The sequence below is a fragment of the Convolutriloba macropyga genome, chromosome 11, assembly GCF_964194025.1.
Source record: "Convolutriloba macropyga chromosome 11, txConMacr16.3, whole genome shotgun sequence".
NCBI classification, from domain to species: Eukaryota; Metazoa; Xenacoelomorpha; order Acoela; family Convolutidae; genus Convolutriloba; species Convolutriloba macropyga.
The window spans coordinates 59,110,318-59,132,207 of NC_134478.1; the positions used below are offsets into that span (position 1 = coordinate 59,110,318).

At 31.8% G+C, this 21,890-nt stretch overlaps 1 long non-coding RNA gene across 1 annotated transcript; it reads right to left on the bottom strand.

Annotated features, from left to right (window-relative positions):
* Window positions 1-4,292: 4,292 nt before the first annotated feature.
* LOC142349387 (uncharacterized) lies at window positions 4,293-20,355 on the bottom strand. Its single transcript, XR_012760821.1, has 3 exons — window positions 19,698-20,355; window positions 14,456-14,565; window positions 4,293-4,664 (listed from the first exon to the last, which is right to left on the bottom strand). It is a non-coding gene; the product is annotated as an uncharacterized LOC142349387 (long non-coding RNA).
* Window positions 20,356-21,890: the final 1,535 nt, after the last annotated feature.

Here is a 21,890-nt window from a genome sequence, read left to right on the forward strand (position 1 = left end):
CTTTGACACAATTCAAAGAAGTTTTAGCGGTTAAACAAAAAACAGACATAGAATGGAAACTACTTAAAAAATTCAATGAAAAAAATCAAGATAGCAAAAATCAAAGTTAAATTTCCGCGAGTGAACAAAAAATCAAAAGCGAAAAAGCAAAATTTTCAAACACCGTTTTCTCACTCTTTCAAAAAAAAGTGAAAAGCTTCAAATCGCAAAATTACTCGTCTCATTTTTTTCGCTCATCTTCTTGATTTAGCGTAACCAAAAATACTGCTCCCATTTGACTTCAAAAATCATGAAAATGAGTGAGGAGATCTTAAAAAACATAGCAGGACTTGTCGGGAAATTTAATCCAAAGAATTGAATTAACTAATGACATGACAAACAAAATTTTACAGCTATATCAAACTAAAACAGGCAAAAAACTCATGGCCCATTATGCGCAAAAGTGAACAAAAAATCTTAGTAAAAACTGGAAAATTTCAATTTCCAAAATCTAGTGTTTTCAGAAACAAAAAAAATTACGCTTTAATACAATACTCAATAATAATATCTTCGTTTTTTAAAAAATATTCCTATTACGCATCCATATGAGGAGTACAAAATACAGTAAACCTGTGCAAAACAATGACAACGAAAGCAAAAATAGGGAACTTTGTTGAATTTGAAACTAAAATCGAACGCAAGATACACAAATTTATTAAATCAATTCAAAAACAACTGGCTTCGGGAAATTCCAAAAGTTGGCTAAAAATGAATCAAGTTTGACCCAAATTCTGCCGCAATACAAAGCCAAGTGGAAATATTCCACTGTTTTTGAGAATGAGTGACAAAGCCAAGAAAAACACAACAAAGGCAAACCTACACAATCAGTTTTAATTTTTTGAAAAGAATCTGTCAAAGTCATAAAAACGACTGTTCTGATCTTGAACTAAAAAAAACAAAAAATGTAGCATTTAATTTTTGAATATAAACAAAATAAAATTCACCAAAAATTTTGGCTATGAACTGAAAAAAACTGAAAAAGTTTGTTTCAACTAAATAGAACTAAATAGATCCTTACCAACCTTCTTTAGCAGTAATATTGAGAAGAAGTGATAAATACAACAAATACATGCAAAACATAAAATTTCATGAAACGTTTTTTCGAAAATGAACAGGGTGGGGTTCGTAGACAGCCATAGCTATGAACCGAGATAATTAGGGCAATTGATTTAAGTATCCTTAGCAAGTGATGAGACCTCTCATGATTGAAACTAAGAGACAGGACAACAAATAACAATCAAAACTCTCAAAAGAAAAAATGTCAAAATCTCTTGAAAGCAATTAATTTCAAAGTCGAAAAATCAATAACCCAAAACAAAAAACTAAATGGATCAATTTGATCCATATAAGGATCTTATGCAATTTTCCCCTATTGCAATTAAGTAATTTTCAAGAACCAATATTATTAAAGTCAAAAAAACCCTAACAATGGACTGACGCCAATACTTACTTTCTTTTAGGTCCGATTAGCAAACAGTAATAATGATAGTAAGCGACAGGACTGAATTATATTAAAAAAGGCAAAATTTAATAATTCACTGATATTTTTTGATTACAAATAGCGTCAATGTCATAAAAAGCTATAGCTAAGCATTGATGATTTCAAGCAATTGCAAATAAGCGAATCAGAATTTATATGTATCATTTTAATGGCACTCAAGAGAAAAGACGCCGAAAACTGAAGTTAAATTCAAGCACCTGAAAAATAAATTCGTCTGAAAAACTGAAAAATTGTTCAAACAAAAAAATTTCACTCCAACTTTTAAGTGGTTTGACAAAAAAATTAAGCCTCAGACCTACTCCATTGTCTTGCTTCAGCGTTCTTAAATCGCCACTCTATTTTGACTTCTAATTAACTTGAAAAAGTAGAAAAAAATTGAGAATAGAATTACGAAAAGAAATTAGCCGGAGACTCCGGAAATGACTCGAGTTAGATATTCACTTAGAACAAAGTTTCCAATCAATATTAAATTACTTTTTTATTCATGTTTTTTTAAACAAAGACAAAATCAAAAACAATACAAACAACTAAAGAAAACTGAATTCTGTTAAAACATGATGAACAAAATTTGATAAATTTTTGTCACAAGTTTCAACTCCAATATACGATTGGCAAAATAATTTAAAAAATCAAAACCAAAAGAAGATTGCCAATTGAAACAAAAATGCATAACTCAGAGAAAACCGAGAAAAAAACAACTAATTTTTTTCTCTACAAAAAATTCTACAAAATGCAAAATGCCGATTACAATCATTTACTCTACAAAAACCTTCAAGCAATTTTTCCTGCTTGATTGGTGACCTACCCATGGCCTGCTCGTCGGAAACGTTGCAATCAACAATTGAAACAAAAAACATGAACAATTTCAAATTTATTTGAGTTTTTTATAAACTGTACTATATAACGTTAAAATGTCACCTTTTGTTAACACAATACATATCAAATATCTCAATTAGCTAGCAAACCAAAAAAACTGTGGCAAAAAATTTCTAATCAAGAGAAATTTGAAAAAACATTTTTGATAAAACAGACTGGTTAAAACTGAAAAATCGGTTGGAGAAAGTCTCACATGATCAAAAAAACATCGCCCGCTTAGCAAAAAAATTTTTAATCTCCTTTTTCTTGCTCTCTTAGAATGCTACATGAACAAAAACCACTCTCTTTTATGCTCTCTTTTTTACTTCTGTTTAGCAGAATCGCCTGAACACTTGTTTTCATGTGCGGCATTTGACTTCGCATCCTGTGAAAAAATGAGGTCACCGAATATAAAAATTCAGATCGCCATATCTTCTCTTCGTGCGGTAAAAAGGACACACCAATTAAATCCAAATAATTTGGAGTGTAAAAAAGCGCCTCAACACAATTCAAGTTCCTTGAATTATAGAAAATCCTTTCGATTAAAAATTAAAGCTATTTGGTTACTGCTAGGCTATCCTTTTCAATCAAGTAGAAAACCAAAAAAAAAACATTGGTGCCTCGTCGGATTTGATGTTCTTCTCGATCGGAAACAATAGTTTAACAGAAACAAATTGCTTGTAATTTGTTCCAATAAATGACCATCGAATGGTTAACTTATAAGATCACATAAGAATCTTTGCAAGACAATCAGAGGATAAAGGAGGTTCAAAACAATGGTGACGACATCCTAATTTACAAGATTACAGTAGCTAAATCAAAATTGAATTTTTATGAATGTGTCTTTTCTAATGACACTTAAACGCCTTAGCCGATTCCAGATGATTTTTTTGAAAGATCTTGCACGATTCTTGCAAAAAAGATATTTTTGAAAGGTTGTGCATGACGATGGCTGTCTTGCAGAATCTTTCAAGACAGATGAGTACTTTGTAAGGCTCTTGCAAGTTCGTTTCGGTTGAGCTCAGCTCTTATTGTTTGTTATAGACTATTATTTTTCGATTTGTGAGAACTTTCAATTTTTCTGAAATATATGCTTTTGTTTTCGGGAAAAAAATTGAATTAAAAGGATATTCGATGTGCATTTTAATGCAGAATAACGTTAAGAACTCAGCAAAAATTGTTACTGTTCCAACGAGCAATACAAACTGTTCAACAGAAAATCTCAAACTGTTCAATGCGGAAAAACTCAAAGTTCAACTCAAAAGTTTTATTTTAATTTAATTTCGCTGATTTTCTCTGATTAAGACCGTCTGTCTCCATTGATGGCAACACTGTCGAAATTTTAGTGCAATTTGGTCAACATAACATTATTTTACCATCAGTTTCTCGTAACTTTTACTAACTATGCTTAATTTCCTTATAGTTAATTTCCATAATTATAGTTAGTTTCCTTATAGTTAGTTTCCTTATTAATTTCGATAATAAATGATATTTATCAGGTTGAAAACAAAAAGTTGCTGTTATTATATACCCGCGTAGCTCTCATAAAAAACTCTTAGTAGTCATGCTAGGTGATATGTTATTCCTAGTAATCATACAAGGTCATATATTATTTGTATTATTTCTTAGTAGTCATACAAGAATCATAAAAAAATCAAGCTCAACACTAAAATGCTTAAAGCATTACGCCCTAAACAACTGATACCACAAAAAAAACTCAATTAATGAAGCCATACCTTAAGAAAAAAATTCTTTCTTAGTAATCATACTAGGCCATATATGATTTGTACGATTATGTTTGTACTATAGTCGGCTAAATAGTCGTTTATTGAATAGTCGGCTAAATTTGCAGCAGGTCGGGTAATTATCTTGACGCATTCAAAGACATTCAGAAACATTTATCTCATTTTCAGTTTAATTGTTTCGATCTCATAACAATTAATCAAACAAAATTTATAAAGTCGTTTTTAACTCTCCAAAAACTGTACACATAATAAAATTAAGTTATTCAATATTGTTCATTTCATTGGTTATTCATCAAGCAATGAACACATATTTGATTTAATTGTTGTTCACGTTTTGAGCATTCTTCTGAAATCTCTTTCTTATAGATTGCTGTCGTGTGTGGATACTTTTCTGATTTTTTGTTTTCAATACTTAGGCACTTCTAAACATCGCTGCAGGTCGAGGTCACAGTAGTGAGTGAATGGACATTGTTCCTCTTGTGTGCAATGCCAAATCTTTCTCCCCCTGTGGGCACCATCTCGGACTGAAACGATAGTATTAATAATACTAATAATAAAGTCAATCAGAACCATCTTTGTTTCGGCTGTATGAGGAGAATCTATTTTAGTTCGAACCCATGGGCACTATATTAATTATTATAACAAGAAGACCCGTGTGTATAGAACAGAAGTTCATCAAACTTGACCAAGACTTAAGCTGTCACTCATTCAGACTTTCTCAGACGTAAAACTAACTTTTGAAACAAAATTGGATTTGCGCTATTGTTTTATTAATAGCCGCGAAGCCATATCTGAGGCTATTATTGGCCTTCTCTTGGTTTTTCATTTATTTCGTCGTCAAGATTTTTGTTACGACCATATGACGTCACAACCACTCCAAATCTGCTTTTTGTTCATTCGTTCATGCAATTTCAACTGAATTGCGTGCGCGACATCATTTTTCACTCTTAGTGGAGCTAGTTTTTTTGTTCATTCGCGTGATTAAATTTTTGGTCACACGTGACTTTCCTCACTCTTAGTAATGACTTCCTCTTTCTGAAATTGACTTTTCTTTGCTTTAATTCAAAGAGATAAGTTCAAGTGAGTGCTTGTCACTCTAATTGAAGGTTACTTAAGAGCAGCTAATAGAAACAGCAGTAACTTATACAGATTCTTAATCAAAATTTAACATCTCAGCCCTTAATGAAAAGAATAAGTTTCTTCTTTGGTCTGTCTTTTTTACCTTCTTTTTAAAACTTTTTTCTATGAAGCTATGTCGGCTATTTTCTGGCAATTTGCCAGCTATGTTTCAACTATTCTATTGAATTTGCGTTTTGTTAATATTTACTTTCTGCATGTCGCACTTCATTTTTATTTAGAGAACTCTTCAAAGTAAAAAATAGTTTTATGTTTTTTATAGTAGACAGAAATAGCTTGGTTATTCCAAGTTGTATCCAAGTTTGGACAAAAAGACATTGGAGAGTATTGATAAGTAAAAACTGATGCCCGTACAATAGTTCATTTGGCGCAAATACTCAAAACTAATTTCAGAAAATTGTAAAACTATTCTTAGTATTTTATTACCAGCACATCTCTGAAAAAACTAAAGAGGAAGCAGAAAGTTTATAAACTACAAAATAATTCATATTCTGATAAATTATTTAATTTTTTGATTAAAAAAGATCATACAATTTATGCAGAAATTTGTGTAAAAATGTAAAATAAAATTGGACGCCGTCATGAAAAACCGCAATGTCAAAAACTTTTCGATGATAAATTCTTACGAGAAAAATTACTCCACAATTTTTTAAATTTTATTTATGTTTTCACAAGCTTTTTTTAAATATGTACAAAAGACGTTATGATTTCTCCGTATAAGACCGTATACTTCTTAAGTCCGTATACATCTCCAATTTCGAGTTTGGTTCAGATCGTTTTTCCGATCCACATAGTAGGGGAAGGAACTATATACTTAAAAGGGTTTTTTTGTTCGGTCAGTTTTGGCGAATCAATTTAATTATCGTAAAGAATCGAGAGTGATATCATTATAAAGCTATTCCAGCAGAGGTTTTGAAATTAAAAAGATTTTGCTTCTTTTGTCTTCTCTCTCTTGTCCTAATCTCTTTCAATGCGGAGTTATTATGGTTTAAAGTTTAAAGTAATATTTCACATTTGTATGCTTTGTATGTGATTTTGTTCACTCGATATAATTACTGATATTTTATTATTGTAATGAAACGAGAGTGATATCATTAGAAAGCTGTTCCAGCAAAAGAATTGAAATTTAAAAGTTTTTTCTCCTTGTATCTCATTTCTCTTATCCCAATCTCATTTTTGGCAGTTATCATACTTTACGGTTTCACATTTGTTCGTGAACTTATTCACTTGATATAATTATCGATATAATTATTGTAGAAAATTGGGATTGCTATCATTAGAAATCTCTTCCAGGAAAATTTTGAAGAAAATGTTTTTTTTTTCTCTTTTCATCTCTGTTCCTTATCTTAATCTCCTTTTTTGAATAGTTATCATGATTTAAAATTTCAGTGAACAATTCACATTTGTGGGCCTTTTATTTATTTTTGAATTGCGAGCGATATCATAAGAAAGCTCTTCAAATTATGTTTTTTAAAACAAAATATGGAAAAATTACGTGTTCCCTAAAAGATGAGCAACCTCAAAGAGGCCAGTTGTGATTTCATCCAAAAGTTTGCTTTCTAAAAGATTCGAAATAAATATATTGGAGAGCTTTTTTACCAATCTTTTTTCAAGTTTTTGATTTTCCTCTTATCATTCAGAGACAAAACCATTTTTCACATCGAGTTTCAATTATGGTTCCAAACCTATTTACGATCAAATGAGGCGCAATGAACAATAGCTTTGTTTGAGAGAATCCTCGCTCAGGTTTTTATGGCTTCAAAAATGTTTTCCTAGTTGATAGTGAATTTTTGCATTTTTTTTTCGGCATTTGCTGTTGCTGAGACTTTAAACCATTTTTCAAAACAAATCACCCGTTTGTGGTAAATTATATTTTGAAAATAACACATATCTGTAAATTTTTTTGTTAGTCCCAGTATTGACAGGCCCCAAAATACTCAAAGTGAATTCAAAGCTAGTCTGTTCAGGTGTTCTTTTTCTTTGACTAATGGTTTCCTGACTTAAACCTTACAAATTTTTGTAATTCAGTTTGATTTTTGGATTTTTCTTCGAAATTTGTTTCATATTTGAACTTTCATCACGTTAGCGCAATAATTTAAGTTCCAATTGGCGTTGACAAAGTCTTAGGTGAAAACGAAAACTTATCAGCGAATAGTTTTATATGGCTTCGAAAGCTTTCACAAACTCTTCTTGCAGTTGACGTTTGACTACTCAAATTTTCCTTGCATTTTTCTCATTTTTGTAGTTCTAAGACTTATTCTTATCAATGATAAATCTAAATCTCATTGGATGTTAATTTATATAATTTACCATATACAGCAGTTTCCACTGATTGAGATTTTTCATTGATAACTTTGACGGTGCTCTCTCGCATTTTTATTTTCAGGTTTTCGCATGTAATTTATTTATCTTTGTGTTCGTCAAAAATTTCTCATAAATGACAGATCTCAATTGCTTCCCTCTAGGGAGTTAAGCAAATTTTGAAAGCTAATTGTTTTGATTACTGTCATCTAACATGTTTTTGAAACTTTTAGATTTTTGTTTTGAACTTTTTCAGTTTTGTTCTTCATTTTATCAGCTTGAAAATTTGTCTCATCAATGAGAGTTTCCATCCACTACCTTGTGTTTTAAATATCAAATAATCTGTCAAGATTTTTTGAGTGATCAAATGTCTTGTCTGTTCTTGTCCTTTAAAAAACTCGTGCTAAAAACAATTTACGTCTTTTTTCAAATCAGCCACAAGTGAACTTAAACAATCTTTCGTTTTTATGTTTATCGAAACTAAAAAAAATAATAATTACATTCAAATACTTAATATTAGGATAATGGTTGAAACTTTTAAAGCCAAATTTTTCTGTTTTTACTTATCTGTAATTAATCTGCAGTCTTTTTCTGTAACATATACTCACGGCGCTCATTGTTTTCTTAAAGACTTATTATTGAATCTATTTAGATTTTTCTGTCACTAATTTTTTAAGACATTTGAAATTATTGGGTTCAAAAGAATCCATTGTTTTTATCTTCGTCACTTTGTTGTTGACTGGTTATCTAATCACAATGTGGATAAGTCCCCTCTGCTTTGTACTTCAGGATAAGTGTTTTTTGGGTCTCATCTGATGGTATTTTGACTTTGATATTATAGGCTTTTAAAATTACTTTTGATTTTTTGCTGTACTTATTTCTGTTCCTTTTATCCTGTCGTTTATAATGTCTTGTAATATTATTTATTGTAGGAATCATGAACTGTTTAAATGTAGATGAGCAGGGCCGAAATCTTATGTGTTAATGCACATTATCGAGCCCCCTTTTTAATACATATGGCGGAATGATCAAGTTCTGAGTGTTTTTTTTCTTTAATTATTTTTTCTCAGTGGTCAAAAGATTTCTTTGAGCCCATCTACAAGTAAAGTTTTAGTATGTGTTCGAAAGTTGCTCTAAGAAACAAAAAAATCGAAACTTTCCGTAACAGTGAAGTTAGATATCTCGAATTTTATAAATTCATTTTCTTTCATTTTCATTTTATAAATTCATTTATTTTCATTTGATAATGTTAGTTAATGCATTTTTTGTATTGGCCTAATAATTTAGATGGCAAATCGATGCAGCGGCGAATTTTTAACGATATTATGCTTTTCATCACAAGCCCGTTAAAAATTAAACAATCCAAAATTGTTTTGAAGTCATTGTATCTCGAGGAAGTAAGCTAACTGCTACTGCTCAAAGACACTTCAACAAGTTTTTCTATTTCAATGTGCATATAGAAAACAAGGAGGCTCGGAAATGTGCGATGACATATAAGATTCCGACCCCAGTCATCCACAATTTTGGCATAATTGTGTACCAAATGAGGAACAGATAGAAAAACCCAAAAATTTTTTTTTGGAAAGTATTTTGCTAAAAAATTGTGTATGAACGATAAGATAGCCTCCAAAGCAAATAACTTAGTGGAGTAAAAATTTATGCATTAGATTGCTGTGATATGCCAATATTAAGAAAGCGAGTCAACACGAACAACAAAATCAAACAACAACAACTTCAAACATTAATTACATCAAAAATTTTAGGTCTGCTTTAAAAAACAAAATTTAATAACAAAGTAAACATACCGTCAGATAAACCTAAAACTAGACAAAATAACTTATAAATCACCAGAAAAGATGTGGGACCAATCCATAAAAAGGTTTGGTAACAATTAGACAAAAAAGAACAAAAACAGTAAAGTTAAAAAAATTCGCTTATTTTTTTTAAACAATTAACTTCAAAAAAACGTGAAATCAAGTAAAATATCCCAAAGGTTTACGATTACCAATGCTTCTATAGGACCTGTCCTGATTCAAATTTTTAAGCGGCTAAAAAGAACAACAAAAAACATCAAACAAAAATTCAATTGAAACTCGCCAGAAAACGCTGTCAAAACCGTCAAGCCTTATTTTGGCCCTCAAAATATATTCGATTGCCCGTTTTTTTTAATGCCGATAAGTAGTATGTGGCCAATCATTAGTCAGACCAGGTAACAAGTAGAAAAAAAAAGAGAAAAGTGCAAAAGTGTATAATAATTTTGAAATCTTTTCGAAACAAAATTACACCTAAAGACACGAAAGACACTCATTACAAAATGAAATTTTTAAATAGGGCCGTTTATTCATCCAATGAAGACTTTGAGACCTGCAATTATCCAGAATATGTCTGGCGTCTACAAAAAGAACGTCAAATATGACAAAAATCAAATTATTTTATTTTTTTGTGAAAAACGGTGCCGAAGCCAGTGTGGTCATAACGAATTCTTTAAAAAAATAGATTTTGGGATACCGATCCTTTTTGACACCTTCTGTTGACACCCATAATGCCGTATTTGACCTGCAATTAACGAGATTAGGTAACAAAGAGAAAAATAAAAAACAATATTGCGAAGTTAAAAAGTTTTTTTTAGTTTTGGAAAACGGTTGTTTTCAAAGTCATGGAAGCCATCAGCTATCTACTTATATCGGAATATCGGCTGATTTATCTTTCAATGAAACGCCAGTGAAACCTATCAATATACAGGAAATTTTATACGACCGAAACAACAAAGTAAAAATGACAGTTGAAGAGAAAATAAAAAAACAGATAATTTCTTCAAGAAAGAAGTGTCGAGGCCGTTGAAACGATATTCTATATCTTTCATAATTTTAATATGTTGAATTGTGTCTTATTTTGAACGCTATTAATGTGATATGAGAACTGTAAACAATCTGATAAAGTGACAAAACTAGAAAACGTGAAAAATTGGCAAATATCTAAAAACAAAATAATCTAAAATCTGGTAGTATCAAAGCCAGAAAACAATAATTTTAGGCTTAAAACCGCAATCTTGCCAAATTTTAAATCAGTAGAATGAAGAAGCTTTCTTTCTTTGCTGACACAAAGCTACAAGTTGACCAAATTAAGAAAAAATAGAGGAAAATTTCATTAGGCCATTATTTATTTAAAAATCAATTATTTTTAAAATCGAAACAACCATAAATTTTCAAGAAAAAACTAAATATATTAGCTTTGAACTGCTTAGGAAGTCAATTGGACCTATCACTCCTGAGCCTTGAAATAATTGGTTCGGTTCTTTATTAATAAAAAAATGTCTTTTTTTCAAAAAAAAAAGACCGACTGAGTTTAATCCGAACTCCTTTTGGATTGTAGCAGTCCAAGATTGGCCCAAAACTAGCCTTGCGAATGCTTATTGTCCGTTAGGAACAATTGATTTTTCGAGTGTTGTAGATATAGACAGTTTGTTAGTTGGAAACTCAAAAATTAATTTAGCTATTTTGTTAATCAACGGGTAAAGTTAGCAAAAAACGGCAAAGTTTTAATTACAGAGCACTGTTAGCAAAAGTTGAAGTAGGAATAGCCCCCTTCTGAGTCTACAAAGTTTTATATTATTGTTGTTTGGGCTGTACTGTCGGAAAATTTTATCAAAGTGGACTAAAGTAGCTTATTTTGTGCTGTTTTTGATGAAAAAGGCTGAGTTTTGAAATTTTAGCCAGAATTTTTTACCAAAAAATAAATCAAAGAAAATCAACAATGCTTGTTTGTTCTTAAGAATAAAATCAACAACACTATTCTTCAAAATTTTAACAAATATTTGCAAAATTGACGAATATTTAGGCAAAAATTTAGGAAAATCTGAATAAAAACAACGTTAATTCACTCTACTTTTCTCAGAATTTTAAACCTCGATAATTCCCTGTGGAAAACGAAAATTGAAAAAAAATCATTTTAATTCCATATTCTACGATGGACGAGCTTTCTAATGATACCAGTCTCAACTCTCTACGATTAATATATCGATCGGCGAAAATTGACTGAACAAAAAAAATCCACTTCAGTATACAGTTCATCTCACCTCAAGAGGGGTCAGAACAAAAAGGAAGCTTTTTTGCCTTATCTTGTCTATACTGTTTTGGATATAGCACTGGAAAAAACCAGCCACCCTCGTCTGCCGAAAAAAATATGAAAGAGGGTAGGTTGAGTTCACATACACTGAAAAATTGAATTTTTCAAGACTTCAAACGTTTGAGGGAAAAAGATTTGTCAAAATAACTGTTGTTTTGATTTGTTACAGTCATCAATCGCTTTTTCCTTCTCAAGACATTAAAAAATAGAAGCTCAAAAAACTTTTTTTCTTATTTTTTTACGACACTGAAGTTGATTATTCATCCATTCAATAGAATCCACAAAGCTTGCTCGCGCATAGTGATTTCTATGAAGACGCGGCAAAACTTCAAAAACAGACACTTTTTCGCAAAAAATTAAACTAAATACATCTCATTTCTACGATTTTCTATCACTCTGATAATAAAATATTGTTAATCTCAATTAACACTTAACGTTGTTTTAATTGGACGATCAATTTGTATTGTGATTGGCCTTCATTAATGACAAGTTTCTGGGTCCATTTAATTCTGGTTTTAACCTAATCAAACATACTTTTTTAAGCAAAAATTTTATGTTTGTACATTTTAGCCTTCAGATGTCAATTTGCAAAATCTTATACATATTTGCTACAAAAAAGATGACACACCAAATATCAATATTAGACAAAAACTGTTGGATAATTGGTAGTAGCTGTTGATTAAAAAAATAAGATCGAACTGTTTTGTTTTTCAGAGAAACGAGAATCTTTTTACTTCCAGGCAAAATATCCACATTTTTGTCTCCATGTAACCCTACTTAATCAGTGTCCTCCTCGGAAATTAATTTGTTTAGTGACAATTAAGTGTAGCGGCTTCTTAGTTGTGAAAAACCTTGAATAAACTTTCAGTCCAGCTTAAGTCAGTTGCTTGGAACAATTAATTCTAAATATTCAATTCTATTTCATGTTTCTGTCTCATTGGCTGATAGATGGTTTCTCTCAAAGTTCACGGTTTCAATTTTGTAGGTCTTATCTGATTAGTAGTTTCCGTATGATTCATCCTTGGCTGTTCTTCTAATCGTTCCGTCTAATTTTTGAACTATTGCCATAAATAAAATGCTGTAAATGCTCGTAGTTGTTCTTTTGAATTTTTTATTCCACTAATCGTTACTTTGGACTTAAAAATAGAGCGTGTTAAAAAACATGTTGGTTGAATGGCATGGGTTAAATAGCATGACTATGCTTGAGTAGAAGAAGAAGACGAAGAAGAAGAAGAAGAAGAAGAAGAAGAAGAAGAAGAAGAAGAAGAAGAAGAAGAAGAAGAAGTGATTGACAAAGTTGCATGAAAGACTATCCAGAATAAATGTCAAATTGTCTAAATTAAAATAGCAATATTGTTGATAACCTAAACGGTTTAAAGGCTTCTCAGTTTTCTCCAACTTAGTGATTCCGCAAAATCAGATAAAAAAAGGTTGGATTAAACTTTTCCAAAGTTACGTTTTGCCAGTCACTTTGGAAAGTCATTTTTGGCGAAAGTTGACAAATGAAATTAAGTTTCAATAAGCTTCACCATAAAGCTTTTGCCTTTTTTATCGTTCAGGTCGACAGAAATTTTTTAAATAAATTTTCTGATCTTTTCAGTTTATGCCCCCTGGTACGTTAAGCTCCCCAAGTTACAGAGCACTTATCATTACATAGTAAATCATTATGTAAACATGTGTTACTCGCGTCTGGGGGTTGCAAATAGTATGTATTCACTAAGCTAGGTGGGGGCACCAACGGAAAAGGTCTAAAAAACTTGCCGTTTCAGATCTTGCACTGTGGATAAACCTTTCTACTTCCCGGGTCGAGGTGTCAACGCTAAAAATCGCTAAGAGATGTAAGTTTTGCGGTGAATTTGAGTAAAATGTGTAAGATTTGTGCTCAATGCGATTAATGCGGCGAAAAACTTTATTTGACAGCTTAAGCAGTGAAAAAAATGTCAAGCGCTACCAGCAGAATGCGGTGAAAAACAATTCACCGCTACCAGCAAAATGCGGTGAAAAACAATTCACCGCTACCAGCAAAATGCGGTGAAAAACAATTCACCGCTACCAGCAGAATGCGGTGAAAAACAATTCACCGCTACCAGCAGAATGCGGTGAAAAACAATTCACCGCTACCAGCAAAATGCGGAGAAAAACAATCCACCGCTACCAGCAAAATGCGGTGAAAAACAATTCACCGCTACCAGCAAAATGCGGTGAAAAACAATTCACCGCTACCAGCAAAATGCAGTGAAAAACAATTCACCGCTAACAGCAGAATGCGGTGAAAATCAATTCACCGCTACCAGCAAAATGCGGTGAAAAAAATTTTACCTCTAAAATCGCAAACCTTACAAATTTTCACCGCAAATTTCAACGTTTTTCTTAAATTCACAGGAAATATTATTGCAGAAAGTGACAGATGGCGCAGTGGAATAGGAAGTTGGTGACATCCAGGAGATGAGTGGTTCGAACTACTGTACAGCGGTTTCTTTTTTGTAAGAAATCCGGTGAAAAAAATTCTGCACCGCTAAAAACCGCAAATTTTTAAAACAAAATTTCACCGCTTTCACCGCATTCAACGCTAACAGATACGGGCGCTTTGCGTTGAAAAAAGTTTTTTCACCGCTATTCACCGCTAATCTTACATTTTATTTTGACAAAACCTCTACCCGGGTTATTAGAAATAAAATTTTGTCTTCGCTCATCTCACTTCATTAATGTGTGTTGGGAATTTTGAATCGATCAGGCCTGTTTTCGACATTACCTTCAAGCATGTGTGGAAAACTTTTCGCGTCAGACAATTGCAGTTGAGACAAAGTGAGGCAGGAAATGATCACAAATACTCCAATTCTGCTCAGCATCTCTCTATCTTCACTAAAACACAAAACATTCAAAAGATCATTGAGAAAATCCGGATCTAATATTTTAAATTAAATTTAGAGCTAGAGAAATTAGCAATTTCTGATAATTGTTAATGTGTTTCTGGAGGTATATGTATTTTAACAAATCGGTTTCACAATTAAATTTACATGTCTCCTACAAAACTCATGACTTCAGTACAAAAATGGGTGTACATCAACGCGCGAAAGGAATTGTTTTTTTTTCCGTGATGGCAAGTACTCTGATCATGTCACAATTTACACTGGCTAGCTTTCATTTTTGAGTACATTGAACTGCATGAAAATTAATATGTCCAGACTAATTTACGCCTAAAAGAATTGCTTCATATGTGATTCGAACTTCCGCGTGGTTACTTGAAACATTAATTTACGTTATGTCAAGTCGTAACTACATACTTAAATGGGCTTTAAGGAATTTACCTACAAGCTAGCTTGAGTTTAAATAGCTTGTATACTACTACAGTATTTACCAGTTATAAGCTAAAAAAAGTATGACTTTTTGCTGCTTGTACATCATTTCGGCGCTTGAAACTTTTTCAGATTTTCAGGATAAGTTTAATCGGTGCGAGCTCAATGGCTTCGATATTATCATTCGGCTTTTCTACCTGTAAGTAGCATAGCCTACTATTACTGCTCGAAAAATGCATAAACAAATATAGGAACACAGGAAGCTACGCAATTTCATTCTGAACTGAAATAATACCTTTTCAGCCTTACGATTCGACCACCTATAATTGATATTCCTGCTAAGGTGTTTACCAACATATTGCGGTACAAAAAACTTTGTGCACAAGTATACTTATTTAAAACCTGCAAAAAAACTTAGATATAAACAAAGAAAGTTTTAAGCTCAAATCAGTCCTATAGTAACACGCCATTAAGCCCTAATGAGGGTTTGTTTGGTTCTCAAACAGTATTAGCGACATCTGAGCCAATTTCTGTCTAGGTTTCCGACGCTTTTTCCTCTAAACAAAAATCGATCATAAATTCCTACCATACGTACAATATTAACGCAATAACCTCACAATTTTGTCTGGGAAAAGAAACGCTAAACAATTTTTACTTTAATCACATAATAATAATGCATTTTCAACATAAAAAGTCAATTTTTTTCGCAATTGTTCAAAACTTTCAAATAACCTAGACATAATTTCTTCGAGTTCAAACATTTTTCTGATAGAACTTCTCGGCAGAGCTAAATTCTTTGAGAATTCGATCTAACAGAAATTATATTCTAGCTGCAGAATAATTTACTCGGAAAGGTTTTGGTTTTGTTTTTGGGTCCTTCGCTCACACAATTTTGAAAGTTTTTTCACAACTTTTTGACAATTTTTACCAGTCTTCAGCTGGATTTATTGCAACATTTGCGTTGATCGTGAATTCAACTGAAATTTTTTGTACTTTTTATCCACAAAAAAAATACATTTTTTGGTCAAACGGAGATAATGTTGAGAGAGCAGGAGGAAATGGAATCTCTATAAGCTTAACGCCTGTTGTGAAATCCCAGTAGCCAATTGGAGAAAAATTAGTAACTATTGAAAGGTTTCGTAATAATTCATAGCAACTGAATCAAATCGTTGCTACTATTACTGGGTTAATAAATGTCTAATTTAAATATTTACATAGAAAACTGAGTCCACTAATTTGTTACTTTCATCTTGCTCAATGCAAAAAAATGTTCTATAACAATCATTTTCTGGATTGCCTGCACTAAGTAGTGCTTAGCAGGGATTCACATCATGTTGTAAATGTTTAAGTTTTCCCCAGAATTTCGAGGGCAGCAGCCGAAACGATCCTACATTTCCCCCTACAGCTACTTGCTTGCATTTAGAGGGAAAAAGTAAATCTAAAACATTAAAGCCTAATGTCGAAGGCTTACTCAAAGTTATTGTTTCAATCGTTCAAATCTCCAAGGTCACAATAGCAGATCTCGGGCACTAACATTTGAGGCACTTAAAGGTACCAAAACTAAAATGATTGAAAACTTTTTCTTAACTCCCAAAATGATTGTAGTAGAGATATCTTCTCTGGTGTTATCTGGTTTGGCGTACAATAAGTTCTTTCAGATTAATCGCACTAGCGCTAAGCATCAAGGTGTCTGCCAGTACACATTTTTTTGTCTTCAGACGACATGATTTGTTATATTTTAAACAATTATTTGTTTTCTAAATCAATTGGTAAGAACTTGTTATTGTTATTTTAAGTAGAATTAATTAAACCTTTGAAAAACTTGAAAAATATCTCACTTACAGCCTTAAACGCAAATTTTTGATGTTTGCAAAAATTTGATGTATTTATATGCCTTGCAATAAATATTAAAACATCCATCATTGCGGAATTTGTCTGATAGGATCTTACGAGTTCTGACAGAAGGCTCGGCAAAATGTGTTCCCACATGATATTCCAACCCCGCTCAACCACGTTTTTGACTCAATTATTTACGAATGAGGAGGAGATGAAGAACTTTCAAAAATTTGTATGTTATTCGAAAAAAATTGTTGTATCCATTTTAAAACAAACTTTTGAGCTCAAACCACTAACTATAAAAACAACGTAAATAATCCTTCATTAGAGGGCCGATGATACTTGCCATTAGGGATACTAATAGACAAAACAAGCAACAAAGTCAAAGAAAAAAACACCAAGCATTATTTAAGACCAAAAATCATTATGTACCTATTTTTTAAATCTTAGCAAAATATCAATAGATTAAAAATAAACTTTAGTTCCTCCCAAAACGCTATAGGACCTGTCCTCTTGTTTTACATTCAATGTCATGAAAATCATTAGCAACCAACTGAGTTATTTGAACGGCTTCATTTATACTTACAAATAATACCATTGAGACCTGTCAATATCCAGAGTGTCTTACGAGCTAAAAATATATCCAAAACAGTCAAAAACCAAAAAGTACATTCAAGTTTGGGATGAACGAAGACAAAACCGTAAAATCAAAATCCATTCAATGAAAAAACAAATAGAATCAGTTGCGGGTGCTCTCAGTCCCATTAATTAATATTACATATTCCATGAAAGAAAGCAACAGAGACCCTCAAAAATTGGAAATTTCCAAACAAGAAAAAGATAAAAAAAAAACTCGCAAGATCAATGTCAAAAAACAACTATTAAAAAGATAAAACAGTAAATAAGATTAAGTTTTAATTCTCTTGAAGGAGGATGTGGCCTCCTCATTGCTGGGATTACGCTAAAAAATGGCAAAAAAAAGTGGGCATATCTGAAAAAATACTTAATTTTTTTCAAACATTTTTTAAACTTCAAGCAAAAGAAAACCGTAAGTTGTCAACATAGAAATAGTAAAGAGATTAACTTGTTACTGTTTAAATATCCTGTCAATAGTCAGAGTAAAGCAAAAGACTACAAAAAAACAACGAATACAGGCAGAACTCAAAAAATCACAACAAAATTTTACGCAAACGTTGGAAAAGACAGGAAGAACCTAACATTTTTGTTGTAATTATCATGTATGCTTATTGGCCTTCATTTGCTCGTACATTTGTTCGTTCAGTAGTTAACGTTTGATTTGAATTTTTCCTGGTCTGTAATAATAAAAATTTTACCGTTGTAATCCCAATGTTTTTTGAATTATAAAAAACATAAAAATTAGACCAAAGCTTTCTTTGTTATTATTGCTGCTTGTCCATTTAACAGAAACTATTTCACAATCGCTACCGCTAATTTGACCACTAATTTCGTTTTGCTGCCTGATGCCGCTTTTTGTTATTGCTGCTTGTTAATTCAATAAAATATTTTTCAACTGAAACCGCTACTTTCACAAAATTCCAATTTAAACAAAAAATTAAATGATGCAATTTAGATGCTAATCGAAATATAATAAAACGAACAATTAGGATTCAATTATAAGCAAGACTAAAATACAAAAGAACTTGGGCATGCAATAAAAATCATGAATTTTACTCAGAAAAGACAATATTTGTTCATTTCACCTCATTTGAACATAGAAATAACCTTTTTTAATTGAAGCTTGAATCAAAAAACAGAAATGCCTGTTATCGGGATATTTTACACATATAGACACAAAGTACAATCCGATTCCTTTTTCATTTCAAAATTCAGCAATGAGACCAAAACTGGCCGTATTATCTCTGCCCGTCTGTTAACAAACAGAATTGTTCGACAAATTTTTTTAATTCTTTTTTGCAAACAAACATTTTAATAAATGAAAAATAAATTAATCGTTTTTATTAATATCAATTTAAATTAGCGATAACGTGTTTGTCCGAAATACTTTCTTATGAACCGGAGGTAAATAGTAGCTTTCTCTGAGTATACAAAGATTTTATCAGCAGTTTTTGTGTCTCAACTACCAGCGAAATTGTACAAACTGAGCCAAATCAGCACATCTGATGCCATCTTTCATGAAAAAGAGAAAAAAATGCAAAATTTTTGAAAATTTTTCGAAAACAGTTGGTTTAGACAAATCAACAATTTTGTTATAACATTAAACAAAGAAACAACTATCGTTAACAATTTTATCATGTATTTATTGAAAAAGGATCAAAATTGAGGCAAAGTTTACGAAAAATGTGAACAAGACAACGGAAGATAGGCTATCGCTCTCAAATTTCTAAACCCCCGTTACTCATCGGGAAAGGCGAATTTGAGAAAATCTTTTAAATCGAAATTCAACGCTTGACATGCTTTCTGATGGTACCAGGCACAACTCTGAACGATGAGTTTAACGATCGGCAAAAATGACTGAACAAAAAACCCAGTTGAGCATATAGTGCCTCCCCACTAAATTGGGTTGCAACAATTCATAAGGTCTTTGCAATAGTAATTTAGAAAAATTGCATTATAGTATTATTTGAACATTTAATAACCTTATATACATTATAAAAATGCTTCGAAGGTGGATTTTTAATTCTGCAAGATATAATGAGGTCTTGGAAGATAAAATTCTGGAATTGGTAAATGAGCGTGATCTGCAAAGCAATAGGTTGTTCAAAAATTCTCGTAGCAAATTTCACAACACTTTCAATCTTGAAGGTGTAGAAACATATATTTGAGAAAAGTTTTTTATGCCAAAACTTTGGGCTCGAAAAAAATATCTAGCATATGGCTCACCTGTTTAAGTATCCAGATATCAAGAATAATTGCGCTCCTTTTTTGCTGTGGCTAATTAAATGAATCTGAAAGCAATAAAGATTTAATGTACAGGTATGCGCCTCCCTGTTCAACCTATTTATTCCGATTTTATTGATGGACCTATTCTCTGAAGTATCTATATCACCGCTATTAGTAAATTTATCCAAAGGGGCGTTACCTCAATCTGTTCCGATATTTAAAAGTGAAATTTCAATTAAGAGCAACAATTTGAACCGATATTTGTAAATGTGGAATTTGGGTGAAATCCATTAACGGAACCCACTTTTTCAAAATATGCGTTAATGAAAATGTGGCTCAAATATAAGGGTTTTTGTCCACGTTTGAAGATTTTTCTCTGATAATTCTGGGAATTGTTGACGAGTAATTATTCTAGAGAAAATAAAAATAGGGAATTTCTGCAGAACGAACTGTAGAATCAAATAATGTTGCGTGAACAGAATAACTGCGTCATCGTTAAGTTTAATTACACGTGATAAACCAGCTTATCTCAAAATTTTTTACCAAAACCCTATTTTCTTCCGTTTCAATAATTTGAAGGTGTATGTTATGGTGTTACTTTGAGGTTCAACTTTGGGCACACCTTGGGGATATATATAACTAAAAATACTTTGCTGGACAATTTATATGTTGAATTATATATCAGTGGATTAAAACGTTAGCTTAAAACTGACAAGGTTGCGCTACGGGTATAGCAGAGCTCCCCGGGCCCAGTATTTCCCAAAAATAACGGGGAAACGAGTGTACAGAGTGTAAAAATAAAAAAAAATACACCCCTATCTCTCCGCTTAGTTAAGGGTGGAAGAGTTTAATAACAAGAGTGTAATTTTATTTAAAAAAAAGAGTTGAAGGATCTACTGATGATTGATCCCCCATCCCTCTGAAGCACCTATATCTAACACCTTGTGCGTTAACCATTGCGCCAATTCATACTAGCATTGAACACATTTCATTTTGGTTATGATGGTAAATAGTAGGTGTAATTTGTTTTATCAGCCCATCCTAAATTACACTCTTTGAAAAGAGTGTAAAAAGAGTGGAGAAAAGAGTCTAAATACAGTGTAATTTTTAAACCCCTCTTTTCCGCGATATATAGGAGTGCAATACGCATTCACCATAATCCCCACTAATTAGGGGTGGATTAAGGGTGAAACCTCGGCCCGGTTCTCAATTTTAAAAAAGTTGGAAAATTATTTGTTTTTCAAACGAAGCGGTCAATTGCAAAAATTTGATGACTTTTTAATAGTTCTTTACAATAATAACCATTTACCTGGCGTACGCAGCAATGAATCGGTGATTAATTGTTCAGTTATTTATCGAATCTTTTTAATATTTTTGAGATAATTAAAAAGCAAAATGAAGAGTTTGTATGGCAAAGCTTAATGACGGTAAACAAATTGAGCTTAAACACTTTTATAGTACAAAATGAACACAAATATTTAGACAAAAACTTTAGTAAACACACAACATTTAAGTAAACATTGAAATCATTCCCACTGAAACCAAACTTGACACACCTTGCCTGTGATGTCATGGAAGATGTTGGTAATTATTGCAAACCTTGATCTTTGGAATATCTTGACAAGAAAAAAATTTTGAACCAATTTTAATGAATGAAAAAAGGAAAACGTTGCCAAATGGATCAATAAGAGTTGTAGACATTTTTTAAATAGCAATCTTTTGGATTATCATAATGATAATTTTGAAGAGCATAGATGCATCAGAACATTTTTAATCCAGTCTTTTGACCACCAACTATAACAACTATAAACAGTTCAAAACCCTTGAAATGAAATGTAATTAAAGAAATATGTGACAGCAAACATAAAATCTGTTAAAATTCACTTTTATTATTTGTAGGAACCGAAGTTACTAAGGAACCATTTCCGACTACTATGACAAAGCATGCTAGTTTTGTTTCTATATTTTTGTGTCTCACTCCAAAACCAGTTTGACAAAAACTCTATTAAATATAACACTGAAATTGTTCTTATATTCTTAGTTTCCCTCAATCATTAGTTAGCGTTTATGGGAATTTAGCATCATCCTTGGGGGTTCCATGATGGGAGTTCCATAATTGGTTAACCATGTCCTTTTTTCACGATTCAATTTTTCATTACGCCGCAAAACGAACAGAAAAGTAAGCAAATTTGA